Source organism: Eretmochelys imbricata, chromosome 4 (genome assembly GCF_965152235.1).
Source record: "Eretmochelys imbricata isolate rEreImb1 chromosome 4, rEreImb1.hap1, whole genome shotgun sequence".
In the NCBI taxonomy this organism is placed as follows: domain Eukaryota; kingdom Metazoa; phylum Chordata; order Testudines; family Cheloniidae; genus Eretmochelys; species Eretmochelys imbricata.
Genome location: NC_135575.1, coordinates 58268421 through 58281999, shown reverse-complemented (window position 1 = coordinate 58281999; position 13579 = coordinate 58268421). Strand labels below are relative to the sequence as shown.

The window sequence follows — 13579 nt, the reverse complement described above, 5'->3', positions numbered from 1 at the left end:
TGACAGCAGAATTTGGTCATTACGTTACATAGGTATCAGATTATAGATTTTTAAAAACGCTGATTAATCTCTTTCTTTCTGAGGCTGAAGCATCTTGCTATGGAAACACAAATAATACTTACCAATACGTGCACCGTACATACATCGGTGACACAGTCTAGTTATGTAGTTAAAGAGAGAAACAGCTGCAGTAACAGTATCTGCTGCAGCAGTTTGGTGTGTGGCTCTATCTGTCTTGCTGATGACTTAATACTGATAAATTTAAAACAAAATCTTCTGGTTGGAAAGTGACCAGTATTAAGGAAAGTATGCTGTGGCCCCCTCAGCCCAAATCACCCAAGATAATGATGTGTCTGTTGGAAAAATGAAACTGTGACATACCTCGTCTGTATATTTGGGAAGCTCACTGTGGTGGGCTTACCTTATCTTGGGGGAGTGGGGATTTCATCCAGGTGTTACACCTGATCAGATGGTATTTTGTGGAAATGTTGACGTAACTTCACTTGGCTAAGGTGATGAACTCATACATCTCTGAGATAAACTTTGAATCAGGGGCTTGAAAGAGAGCAGGTTTGAGAACTGTGCATATCTTCCTTTGAGACCGAAAGGGGAGAAATGGTGTTTCAGGCTGGTCTGACGAAATCGTTGGCAAGTAACTCTTAATTTCTAGATATGGAAGATATTGAAATAGTCTCTAATCCCCATAAAATAATGATTGACCTTCATTCTGTTAGCAGCCTGACCCATCTAACTCTGGAAGTGTCCCCGAGCTTCCTGGCTCCAAATTTAACATTTCAAAGGTCATTTAGATTTTCTCTGTCTTAGCCAGCCTCAAAAGTCAAGGTGATTGAATTCTGATTTGCATGTCCATTATTCTTGGCTATTAGTGTTCAACAGGGCCGGCTCTAGGCACCAGCAAAACAAGCAGGTGCTTGGGGCTGCACATTTCTAGGGGTGGCATTCTGGCGCTGGCCATGCCACCCCTAGAAATGTGCCCCAGCTCGCCTCGCCTCCGGCTGCTCCCCTGATCCTGCCTCTTCCCCCTCCCTCCCAGGCTTGCCGCTTTGCAAGCAAGCCTGGGAGGGAGGGAGGAGAAGCCGAGCGGCGGCGTGCTCGGGGGAGGCAGCGGTGGTGGAGTGGAGGTGAGCTGGGGCGGGGAGCGGTTCCTCTACCCCTCCCCCATTACTTCCTGCGCTCCCCCCCACCCTCGCTCACCTCCGCTCTGCCTGCTCCCCTGAACGTGCTGCCTCTCCCTCGCCTGAGAGGGAGTGGGGAGAAGCAGAGCAGTGGCGTGTTCAGGGGAGCAGGCGGAGCGGCGGTGAGCTAGGGCAGGGGTTGTGGGTGGGGGGTGCTGCAGGAAGCAATGTGGGGGGGAATGCGGCACGCCCAGGGGTGAAGGTGGGGCCTGGGATTTGGGGAAGGGGTTTGGAAGGAGCAGAGTTGGGGGGGCATGAAAAAAGAGCGGGGCGGCCAAAAATTTTTTTGCTTGGGGCGGCAAAAATCCTAGAGCCAGCCCTGGTGTTGAATCATGTGTTCATTCTGTATACATTTTATATGGTGGCCCTTCAAAGAGGCAGAATAGATTTTCTTAAGTAAACTCCCTCTTACCACTTTTCTCTTGCAGTGAAATAAAACTTACTGATGTATATCGAATTTGGTCACTTTGTTTCATGTTTCTTTTTGTTTTATTATTTTTCACCAGTTCAGAGGCTGGCCCCTTCTTCCTTTATTACTGTTTTATCACTCCTTAGAAATGAGCAATGTCTTATGAGTTATAATCACAGTTGCCTCATTTCTGTAAGATATTTTTAAAAATATGATAATAAGGAACCTCCCCTCAACTCCATAGTTACAAAGTAGCTGATTTAGGGGTAGATATTCAAAGGCATAGGTGTCCAACTCCCATTCAGTGAAAGCTGGGTGCCTAACTGCCCTTTGTGCCTTTTGAAAATCTCTGACTTCATTATTTCAGCAGTATCTCTTGATTTGCAAATAGTTTTTGTGTGCCCCTCACAATTTCCATCAGCCAAAGAATGGCTACATATTAAAATAAATGCACAAGATGCATGCACATGCTGACGAAAATTTGTGTGCGCCATTTGACAGTTTATCCCATAAGGTTAAAACCTGTTTGTTTGGTTTACTTTTTTAATGTAGCAGTCGATATAAGAGAAACACAGATGTAACAAAGAATAACTAAACAGCGTCTTTGAATCATACTTCACAACAAATATCAAAGGGAAACACTATGCCACCTGTTAACATTGCATGAAAGGTTGTGTGCATCATTGTTTACTAAATTATGTTGCTCTATGAAAACAGAATGTTAAGCAGTTAAGATATGAAATTGTTACAGTAACTGGATCTTAATTTAATGATGTTAGTCCATGATGTGTCTTAGCGTTAGTACAAAAGAGCTGCCCAGGTGCTCTGTGCTGACGAAGCATCATTAGAAGCCTTCCTTGTGCAATGCAAACACATTTGCTTTTATCACAGAGCCATCAGCCATTATAGGTTTCTTTCATCCAACAATAGCAAGAAAATAAGAAATAATTGAGGGCAATGATATTAAAAATCATTGTCGATCTTTTTACTGTGCTGTCAATATTACTTTATGTAGCTAGGTTTTGAAGAACTTTTTTTTTTCTTTCAAAGCTTGAAGCTGTTTTAGAGGGGAGAAGGAAAAAATAAGTTTTGTGTAAACGGAGGGAGAATTTACAAAGTGTTTCTATGAATATTTTTTAGTTCAAATGAAAACATTTTCATAAACAAATACACTTTCCCCTTCTATGTTTTTTGTTTGTCAACCCAAATTTTTGTATCATGATGTTAGTCTGTGAGAACTTAAAGGTGAAATTGTCCTAGAAATGGCTTATAAACATAAGTGAAAGTGACTGGTCTGTTTTCCTCTTCCAACCTGAGAGAAATGCAGCAAATAAACCAAAATTACAAGTAATTAAGCTAAAGTAGACTTAAAACATTCTGGATTTTAATAATATAAAATGTTTAGTGGTAGCACAAGTAAATGGATGTGGTTTTTAAGTGACTTGGTTTTCAGTAGGTAACCTTTTCACATACAGAACTTTAGACACACTAGAAGAGACCTTTTCTTGCCTTCATAATGTACTATCAGGCACAGTAAATCTTTTTTTTCCTGTAAGTTGTTCTGCCTTTTATGATTTATTCAAGCATTGCATTGCTTATGACCTAATACTACATGTAGGAACGATGCGTCATAGTTATTAAGCATTTTTGACTGGCTTTATATTAAGTATTAACAAACTTGCATGTACGTCTAAGATTATTGTGGCCAAATCCTCATAGATGTACATAGAAAAGCCACGTCCATGCAAATAGAGGGAACCTTACATTGCACTACAATGCCAACACCATAATGTGGCTGCAGTTGGATCCAGTTGGGCAGATTCCTGGCATGTACAAGCCTAGTAACGGAGAACCAGAAAGACCTCTGGGCTTCTACACGCACATGTCATTGTACTTGACCTGGACCTTTGGAGCCCCAGAGGGAGTGCATTTCTTGAAGTCCTTTCAGAGCTAGAAACTTTGCTGTTCCTTGCTGAGTCCCTTTCAGATGTCCTACTAAACGCCAACTAGTACAAGCAGAGGTGCTCATCTTTATTCAGCTCTTCTCTCCACCAGAAGTAGGCAGAAACAGAGTTCTGGGATTCACTATTAATTCCAACTACAAACTGAAATAAGTTGTGGATAGTGTGCAGGTCACCGTATATGAAAGTAACCTCTGGATATAACAGGTCCCCCATCATCTTTCCTATGCACTCCTCTGCACGAGTGAAGGACAGATTGATGTGCCCATCTGCAGTTTTCGCCACCTGTATGAAATGGAGTGTGCAAACAAAACCCACAGTTTAAAAGATATGCCTCCTTTAATCTTAACTTCATCCCTTTGTGTGAAGTCCACGTGGACAAACCTTGACTGAGAATTTAGGCCTAGAACTGTAGCAGCTTCAGACGTAAAACGACCAGATGAGACATTGATAACCTGTGTAAGCACTAGCTTAATAAATAGGCAGCCAAATGACCCAAAAGGTGCTTCTGGTGCCACTGTTTCTGTGTAGAACCTTACTCCATGATTATTTTGTGGCAGGGGGAGCAGAGAGCAAAGTATGAATAAAGAAGTAATTAAGAGAATGCAGTTCCCCCCTTCAAAATTAAATAAATTAATTTAAAATGTGAAGAAGGTGCAGAAAGAAGAATTTTCCTGCAAATGTTTATTATTCAAACCCTAGACAGAGGGTGAAAAGCAAAAAGTCGAAGTGCTGCTGTTTATTTTGTGTGCCTGCAAAGGCTACAATTGTTTCCCTTTTGTTCAATACAGTTTTAACAGAGCGAAACAGCAAGATGAATCCTGATTTGACCTTAAGTGCCTTGCCATTCAGCTCAGTGGTTTCCCTGTAGGAATAAAAGCTGACACTGCCTTGCCTGAATTTCCTTCAATCAATATCAGTGTGGCACCATACAAATTATACAGATAGGCAGACAGATATGAAATAAAAACATATCTGTTGATACAGATGGATAAATAGACAGGTTTCTATCTAAGAACTTTAAAGTTAGTCTCCAGAAGTAGAACATGACCAGATGGGATTTAAGAATAAACTCATTAGCAATATAATTTCGGACCTACAGACAATGATTTCAACCATTTTTAGGGGTTTTGAATTATTTGTGGTGTGTAAATCTGGTAAGTAAATGGCTGTTTTTGTGCACTAAAAATATATTGCTTTGACTTTTAGAACAAATCTCTGGAGATTATGCATTGTGTGACTGTAAATCTACAGTGGCAAAATTGTGTTAATTTGTCTGACTAGAAATATTAACCATATTATATCAAATAACTGCCAGAAACAATTTTCTGCCATTCCCTGTGACTTCATTTTAATTGATTTTTTTAAAACTTTTTTCAAGCTTCTAAGATTTTGTTTACTCTGACACAAAATTTATTAAATGTGAAAAAAAGGAAATTGTTTTGTAAATTGTTTTCGAGAGTGGGTTTTTTCTTCTCTAAATTGGTTGGCAGTTTAACATTTTTCCATCTACCTTTTTGTGATGCATCCCCTGCTCCGCCTCACATGTTTTCTTCTAGATGTGGTAATCAGCTACTCATACTGCTTGTTTTTAGCATTTTCAGATGCACCCTCAGGGCACAGTTGCATACACAATTAAACAGAGTGTTTGTGTGCTTAGCAGTATCGCTTAATCTCTTTTACAGATGTTGGTGAATTTGAAAATGAAAATGTACAAGAGTGATCACTGAAATAAGCCTAACGGGTAGTTTCTATGAGCAACAGTAAAAATAAACCATACATGGTAGTTCAGTAGAAGAACCTTCACATATCCTATAGTGTTTTCAATTACAAAGCTCCAACTTGTGTTCAGGCCTTACTCTAACCGCACGGACTTCATTGGAAGTTCTGTTCAGTCAAGTTTTTCTTTTCTCCCAGATACAAAATACACAAATTTAGTACAGTAGATTCTTACAGAAATAATACTATAAAGGTTCATGAAGGAATGGTGCATTTTCATTTAAAAACTACATGGATATTTTCCATTACAAAACTGACTCCTGTTCCTGCATACTACCAAGTCTACTGCTTACTGCTGTAAAGAAGTCTAATTGGTTTAAGTGGAAATCCAGGTAGTTGTTGTTTGCAGGATAAAGACCATACTAATTACTGTATATACTGAATAGGTGTTTGCAGCATTGTTTGTAGCCATGATGGTCCAGGGGATATTAGAAGGACAAGGTGGGTGAGGTAATATCTTTTATTGGAGATGTTGATGAAAGAGACAAGCTTTTGAGCTTACGCAGAGCTCTTCTTTGGGTCTGGGAAAGGTACTTAGAGTGTTACAGCTAAATACAAGGAACAGATTGTTTAGCATAAGGAGTTAACATGTTGTAAAAGACCATTAAAGGTCAAGTGGGCAGGTAACATCTCTGCAGTTGTAGTACAAAGGAGAGTTAGTGGGTTACAGATTGTTGTAATAAGCCATAAATCCAGTGTCTTTATTGAGTCCATGATTCTTAACCCTGGTCTACCCTGGGGATGGTGGGGGTTGACCTAAGATACGCAACTTCAGCTACTTAGGTCGACTTACCTGGCCGTGAGAACAGCGGTGAGTCGACCGCTGCCACTCCCCCTTTGACTCCGCTTCCACCTCCCATAAGCTGGCGTTCCAGAGTCAACCGGGAGCGCGTTTGGGGATCGATTTACCATGTCTAGACGGGACGCGATAAATCGATCCTCGATAGGTCGATCACTACCTGCCGATCCGGCGGATAGTGAAGACCTGCCCTTAGTGTCTAACGTTATGACTTTAAGCTCCCAGACTTGTCTTTTGAAGGTGTTGTGCAAGTTTCCTTTGAGGACAAGGTCTGAGAACTCAGATATGGAGTGATCGTTTTGTGAAAAGTGTGTGCCCATGAGTGATATGATGCTTTTGTTTACTATATTTCTGTCTCAGTTCATTCAAGAAAGTAGAGATTGTCTCGATTCACCTACATAGTTGTTACTGAGGCATTTGATGCACTGTTGAGGTACAGCGTATGTTTTGATATTCATGTGTAGGACCCATGGATTTTGAAAGGTATGTTGTGGGGGATATTGGATCATTGTAGCTGTGGAGTTATGTCTTCAGGCTTTGCATCTGTTGTTAAGGGAGGGACTGGTGCTGCTTTGAGTTGGTAGGTGCTGGTCTGAGAGTTACCATAGCTATTGATAACGTGGGGAGCCTGCTTCTGATGATGAGGTTGCCAAGATTAGGGGGTTGTTTGAAAGCCAAAAGAGGGAGTTCAGGAAAGATTTTGCCACAGCTTCAACAACCATCACCCATCCATTAGACTCTCTCTGAAACACTCCCACACCAGCATCAACTTTCTGGATACCATGATCAGCTTCAGCAATGGAACCCTGCAGACCATTATATACAAAAAAATCCATAAACCTCACACTTACCTTTGCAGATCCAGTAACCACCCCAAACACACCAAGAAATCTATTATCTACAGACAGGCACTCAGATACCAGAGACTGTAGAAAGTCTGGGATACACACTTTAACACACTTAAAACCATCTACGCCAAATAAGGACAGTCCACCAGAGAAGTGGATCGCATCCCAAATACTCTGAAAGAACCTGCTTCAGAACAGAAAAAAAAAAGCCTTCTGACTGCACGTCCATATTATCACGTATCTCCCCACACTGGAACCCCATGAGGTATCATCAAACAATTTCAAAGCATAGTTGATGGGGACCATATCCTGAAAGAAATGTTTCCCACCCCAAACACACTTAGAAATCTGTTATCTACAGCTGAGCACTCAGATATCACAGATTAGAATATGCTCAGAGGAGAAAGTCCAGGATATACACCTGTACACACTCATAAGAACTGCTATATTGGGTCAGACCAAAGGTCCATCTAGCCCAGTATCCTGTCTTCTGTCAGTGGCCAATTCCAGGTGCACCAGAGGGAATGAACAGAACAGGTAATGCTCAAGTGATCCATCCCCTGTTGCCCATTCCCAGCTTCTGGCAAACCAAGGCTAGGGACACCATTCCTGTCCATCCTGGCTAATAGCCATTGATGGACCTATCCTCCATCAATTTATCTAGTTCTTTTTTGAACCCTGTTATAGTCTTGGCCTTCACAGCATCCTCTGGCAAGGAGTTCCACAGGTTGACTTTGCGTTGTGTGAAAAAATATGTCCTTCTGTTTGTTTTACACCTGTTGCCCATTAATTTTGTTTGGTGACCACTAGTTCTTATGTTATGAGTAGGGCACTACAAAATTCATGGCCATGAAAAACGCATCATGGACTATGAAATCTTGTCTCCCCCTGGTGAAATCTGGCCTTTTGTGTGTTTTTACCCTATTTTATACAGATTTCAAGAGAGAGGCCAGAGTTTCTCAAATTAGGGGTCCTGACCCAAAAAAGAGTTGCAGGGGGGTCACAAGGTTATTTTAGGGGGGGGTTGCAGTATTGCTACCCTTACTTCTGCACTGACTTCAGAGCTGAGTGGCTGGAGAGCGGCAGCTGTAGGCCGGGCACCCAGCTCTGAAGGCAGCGCCCTGTCAGCAGCAGCGCAGAAGTAAGGGTAGCAGTACTGCAACACGCACCCTCCCACAATAACCTTGTGACCCTCCCACAACTCCTTTTTGGGTCAGGATCCCATCAATTAAAACACCGTGAAATTTCATATTTAAATAGCTGAAATCATGAGACTCTGCAATTGACCAAAATGGACCGTGAATTTGGTAGGGCCCTAGTTATGAGGAGTAAATAACACTTCCTTATTTATTTTCTCCACACCAGTCGTGATTTTATAGACCTCTATCATATCCCCCCTTAGGCGTCTCTTTTCCAAGGTGAAAAGTCCCAGTCTTATTAATCTCTCCTCATATGGCAGCTGTTCCATACTGTTCCATACCCCTAATAATTTTTGTTGCCCTTTGCTGAACCTTTTCCAATCCAAATATGTATTTTTTGAGATGGAGTGACCACATCTGCACGCAGTATTCAAGATGTGGGCATACCATGGATTTATAGAGAGGCAATATGATATTTTCGGTCTTATCTGTCCCTATCTTAATGATTCCCAACATAGTTTGCCTTTTGACTGCCGCTGCACATTGAGTGGATGTTTTCAGAGAACTATCCACAATGACTCCAAGATCTTTTTCTTGAGTGGTAACAGCTAATTTGGACACAATCATTTTATATGTATGGTTGGGACTATGTTTTCCGATGTGCATTACTTTGCATTTATCAACATTAAATTTCATCTGCCATTTTATTGCCCGGTCACCCAACTTTATGAGGTTCTTTTGTAGCTCTTTGCAGTCTGCTTGGGACTTAACTATCTTGAGTAGTTTTGTATCATCTGCAAATTTTGCCACCTCGCTGTTTACCCCTTTTTCAAGATCATTTATGAATATGTTGAATAGGAAAGGGCCCAGTATGGACCCCTGAGGGACACCACTATTTACCCCTCTCCATTCTGAAATCTGACTATTTATTTCTACCCTTTGTTTCCTGTGTTTTAACCAGTTGCCAAGAGGACCATCCCTCTTATCCCATGACAGCTTACTTTGTTTAAGAGTCTTTGGTGAGTCTTCTCCAAGGCTTTCTGAAAATCTAATTACACTATGTCCACTGGATCCCCCTGCTTGTTGACCCCCTCAAAGAATTCTAGTAGATTGGTGAGGCATGATTTCCCTTTACAAAAACCATGTTGACTTTCCCCCAACAAATTATGTTCATCTATGTATCTGACAATTTTGTTCTTTATTATATTTTCAGCCAGTTTGCCCAATACTGAAATCGGACTTACAGGCCTATAAATGCCGGGATCAACTCTGGAGTCCTTTTTAAAAATTGGCATCACATTAGCTATCCTCAGTCATTTAGTATAGAAGCTGATTTAAATTATAGGTTACAAACTACAGCTACTCAAACTCAAAACCATCTTCACCAAACAAGGACTCTCTGAGAGTAGTAGATTGGATCATGGAATGGGCCACCCAAGTACCCTGAGACAACTTGCTTCCATAAAGAAATAAAACAATCCTCTGATTGCACTCCCCTAGTTGTCACTTACCACCCCACACGCGAATCCATATGGGGAAAATCATCAAACGACTGCCACCAATACCTGATGGGGACCTCATCCTGAAAGAAATCTTCCCTAAGCGCCCCCTCTTCTAGTAGAGAAGAGACTTGAATATAGATCTATGTGATGATGCATACAAACCCCACATTGGACAACAAGGGGTTAAGGAGCTGCTCTGGGTTCAGCCAGCCCTGCTCCACCACACCTACAAGACATGGACAGGCTGGAGGAGGTGTTCAAAGGGAAGCAGAACAGCTCATTTGTGGGCAGACCAGGGAAGGGAACAGATTTTCAGCTCTCCGCTCCAGGGGAAAAGGCCAAGGGAAGGGAGGAGCTTCCCCAACAATAATTGCCTGAAGGTCCCTCCTGAATGGCCTGTTTCTGCTCCTGCTACACCTGAGAAGGAGGCATCCTGCTCTCCCTCAGGCTACCCCAGAAGGGGAGGGACTTTGTCACAGCTGGCTAAGTCACAGGAAGAGGCAAGTCACCACTGAGGTGGAGCAGCCAGTGGCAACAGACCCCAGTGTGCAGAGAGAGCTGTACCACCAGTGAGCCGACCCCTTCACAACTGGTGGAGAATGAAGGTATCCTTACCACCCCTAGAGACGGGGGAGGACTGACTGTCCCAGGCGGTCAAACACCCTAGACCTAGAGACATGGGTTGGTAGGTCAAACAACATGGACCTAGAGCATCTTCTTAAATGGATGACTGATCACCACCAGCAGCAGCAACAACTCTTGCAGCAAATTGCTGCCCAGCAGCAATAGTTGGTCTGGGATTTCAGGGGCCAACAACAGGACCAGCAGCAAAGACTGGTCCAACAGGACATGGCTTTGATGCAGCCCCGGGTTTCCCACGGGCTTCCTCTGGCCCTCAGGATGGCTCAAAGGACTTCCTGAGAACATTTGAATGAGTTGTGATGGCAGCTCAGTGGCCACCTGACTAGTGGGCCATCCTGCTGGTGCCTTACCTGATGGGATAAGCTCAGGCTGCAGATCAGGGATGGATGCTGCCCAAGACTATGTACAGGTGAAAGCAGCCATACTTGACTACCTTAACATCATGGAGGAGACCTTTCAACAGAGGTTCCATGGGGAGTAATACCCTGGGAAACTCAGCCCTGAGGGGTCATCCAGAAAGTAAGAGACCTATGCTGGAGGCAGCTATAGCCGGAGACTCGGACTAGAGGAAAAGTGGCCAAGCTCATTGTGGTGGAGCACTTCACGCACATACTTCTGGCTGGGGGTAGGGATTGGGTGCTCAAACACTGGATGGAGTCCTTATCCAACATGGTCTGGCTGATGGAGAATTATTTAGTGGCAGAGATGGCTCTGGTTGCCTAACGGAAGCAACTGCCTCAGGCTAAGGGGGCCCCTCTATTCAAGGGAGAGTCCACCCAAGGGCGTCCGTGATTGGGGAGAGTGGTCTCAGAAGCTCCAGCTCTAAGGGGCCCCAGCAAGCCATTGAGCCCTGGTCTGTGCCCCAGTGGGGAAAAAGCATCTCAGGCTCCAGCCTGGACAAAGACCCTTGGGACCCCTGTGGGCTCCTCTGCTGAAAAGCCAGGAAGTGGGAGCAGACAAGTCACATAGAGAAGGGCTACTTCGGATATCATTCTCAGAGTCAGCAGCCACTCGGCCAGCAGTGGGGGCTTACTTTTCATGTGGGCGCCCAGTCACTGGTACCATAAGCGCCCCTACATTGAATGTGGTTATGGAAAGGTGTGGATGGCAGAAAGCCAGGCCCATAAGCAAAGTCCTGCTAAAGTAACGGTCCCTGTGCAGAAAAATTGAACTGAGGCAACAGGCCTGGTGGATTCAGGGTGTGAGCAGACCCTAGTCCAGGACAAGTTGGTCCCAAACTCTGAGGCTCCAGGGAGACTGTCTTCCTGTAGTATATCCATGGAGGTGCTCAACCCTATTCTAGTGCACATGTTCAGCTGACTGTAAGGGAAACCATGAAGTTCCATGTAGTGGGGCTGGCCTTGACACTAGCCTACCCCATTATCTTGGATTGGGCTTGAGTGTATTCCTCTGTGGTACTTAAGGGGTTTAAACCAACTCCTGAGACCCCAGAGGGAGTATCAGAGGGACCCTGGGAGACAGGAGCCCAAAACCTGCGACATTGGCAGGTGTAGGTGAGGCGCTGAATCCTGGAGAGGGTGGGAGCTGGCCAAAGGGAAGCTCCTCCAGAAGGAGTTCATAACAATGAATCAATATTGGCCCTACCAAGGGAGAGGGACATTCTAACCGGAGACAGATTTCACAGCGGACCATACAGAGGTTGAAACCTTGAGCCGGGCTTAAGACCAACTGCCAGTGGTTAACTGTGAAGTGATAGTTCCACAGAGAGGAGAGCCTGGTTTGAACTCCAGGAAGAACTACCACCAGCTGGAGACAGACTAGCTGATGGGGGAAAGTTCAGTTGCAACTCCTCATTCCAAGGCCTCATGGGTGCGAAGTCAAGCAATTAGCTCATGCTATCCCCTTTGCGGCTTACCTCAGTCATGAGAAGATCCTCGCCAGGATTTTGGATCACTTTTTTGCCCAGAATTCACCAAGAAATTAAAGACTTTTGCAGCTCCTGCCCCAAATGCCAACTTGTAGGACCTAAAAGGGGGACAAATCCACTCTGGTCCCCCTTCCTGTAGTCGACATCCCCTTTTAAAGGATTGGGATGGACCTCATCAGACCCTTGGAAAAATGTGCAGCTGGGTATAAATACATATTAGCTATAGTTTAATTATGCTACCCACTATGCTGAGGCAATCCCATTGCACAACAGCAATGCAAAGACTATTACTGCAGAACTGCTAAGTCTTTGCCAGAATAGGGGTACCTAAGGAGATCCTCATGGATCAAAGCACCAACTTTACATGTTGGCTGCTGAAACAAGTATGTAATCTTCAAAAATAAACATTTTACATACATCTGTCTGTCATTCACAAATGGATGGTTTGGTTGAATGATTCAACCAGACCCTAAAAAAAAATGTTCATTGCTGAGGACCTTCGTCACTGGGATCAGCTTATCCCTCCCCTGTTGTTTGCTATTCGAGAAGTCCCCCAATCATCTACAGGGTTCTCCCCATTTGAACTCCCATATAGGAATTAACTCTGGGGGATTCTTGATCTGGTCTATGAGAGGGACAGGCTCCTAGGGTGAAGAATCTTATATAATATGTACTGAAATTCCAGGAATGGCTTGAAACCCTTTCTTTGCCAAAGAAAACCACCTCAGTCGTCAATGGATCCAGGATCGCAACTATAACAAAGGGGTGCGTATGTGCATATGTAAGCCGGGTGATCAGGTTCTACTTTTGCTCCCAAGTACAGAGTCCAAGTTACTTGTTAATTGGCAAGGACCATATGAAGTAGTATGCGAAGTTTGGCCAGTTAATTATGAAATCAGATAGCCCAACAAGAGGAAACTCACTCAGGTTTACCATGTTAATCTTCTGAAGCCCTGGAAGGAATGAGGGACTTTATTTTATTGCTCTTTAACCCCCTGAGCCAGAACTGGGGCCCTAAGTGCCCACGTCACTGGAGCCACACCCTATACAGATGGGTGGACACCTCTGCCCAGAACAGAGGGTCCAGGAGAAAAGCCTAGTAAAAGCCTTCTCGACAGAGTTGGTCTCCTGACCAGAGCAGATTCATCTTGTGCACCATCATATCCAAATGGAATCTGGGCAACTTGTCGAGGAGAATCTATGGTCACGTCCCCCCGCAAAATGTGGGAGGCTGTGAGGCAAGAGGTCCAGGCGATGCTGGAGCTAGGGGTCATTGAAGAATCCTGCAGCGAATGGCAAAGCCTGGTCATATTGGTCCCAAAGCTGGATAGCACATCTGGTTTTGCATAGACTTCAAAAAGGTCAATGCTGTTTCCAAATTTGATGCTACCCCATGCTCTGAGTAGAGAAACTATT

The 13579-nt window shown here is 43.8% G+C and overlaps 1 protein-coding gene across 2 annotated transcripts in view; it reads left to right on the top strand.

Annotated features, from left to right (window-relative positions):
- The window catches only part of SLC10A7 (solute carrier family 10 member 7), a 197545-nt gene that overhangs the window by 103342 nt on the left and 80624 nt on the right, over positions 1 to 13579 (top strand). The window lies entirely within an intron of this gene.